The sequence below is a fragment of the Pipistrellus hanaki genome, assembly GCF_964339955.1.
Source record: "Pipistrellus hanaki genome assembly, chromosome: 3".
Taxonomy (NCBI): Eukaryota; Metazoa; Chordata; class Mammalia; order Chiroptera; family Vespertilionidae; genus Pipistrellus; species Pipistrellus hanaki.
In genome coordinates this window covers 109,547,851-109,548,806 of record NC_140505.1, presented here as the reverse complement: position 1 = coordinate 109,548,806, position 956 = coordinate 109,547,851, and the positions used below count along the sequence as shown (strand labels likewise).

The window sequence follows — 956 nt, the reverse complement described above, 5'->3', positions numbered from 1 at the left end:
TAATATACATGTAATACACAAGGCTGAAGAGAGCATTTTAAAAGGGATTGATGATGGGCAGTTCCCCACCTGCGCTGGTCACGTCTTTCAGTTGCTCACGGAGGCTTCCGGGGGTCATGGTGCCAGCCTGACTGAGAAGAGGCTGCTCCCAGGAAATGAATGAAGAACCACTTTCTCTTGTTCAAGTACAGAAGCTTAGTCTGCAAAGGGAAGAAAAGCAAAAGATGAAAATGGCTAACTTTGTGATCTGCCCTGCCACACCGCCGCCGACTGCAGTGGCATCCTGCGCCTGATCAAAGGAGCTGGCTAAATATGAAGATATGGAAGAACAAGTAATAACAACTGAAAAAGATCTGCTGGAGGATGGTTTTGGAGAGCATCCTTTCTACCACTGCCTGGTGGCAAAAGTATCCAAGGAACACATCACTCCGGAAGGACCCAGCATTGTCGGTTTCACCTATGACCCATGGAATGGAAAACTCTTGATCTTGAGGACTTCTTCGTAATGAGTGCTTTTAGAGGCTTTGAGATAGGATCAGAAATTCTGAAGAATCTACGCGAGGTTATGAAGAAATGTCACTGCAGCAGCATGCACTTCCTGGTAGCAGAATGGAATAAACCATCTATCAACTTCTACAAAAAATGAGGTGCCTCTGATCTGTCCAGCGAGGAGGGATGGAGGCCTTCAAGATCAACAAGGCGTACTTGCTAAAAATGGCAGCGGAGGAGTGAGGGGTGCTGGTGTAGAGTACACCTCCCCCCCCCCCTTTTTTTTTAGAGCAAATTCTCAATTAACCTTCTTTCTATCATGTTTGTAGTGAAGTAAGAGAATGAGCACCCATTCCAAAGCTTTATTACCAGTGGTGTTGTTTGCATGTTTGAAATGTGGTACTTTAAGATGGCAATGCAGTTTGGAGCCAGATTTATCCTTGAACATCTTTTGATAACATAACATG

General features: G+C 45.0%; 1 pseudogene across 1 annotated transcript; it reads left to right on the top strand.

Annotated features, from left to right (window-relative positions):
* Positions 1-224: 224 nt before the first annotated feature.
* Positions 225-732, top strand: LOC311619625 (diamine acetyltransferase 1-like; annotated as a pseudogene). Its single transcript has one exon. The product of its transcript is annotated as a diamine acetyltransferase 1-like (transcript).
* The last annotated feature ends 224 nt before the right edge of the window (positions 733-956 follow it).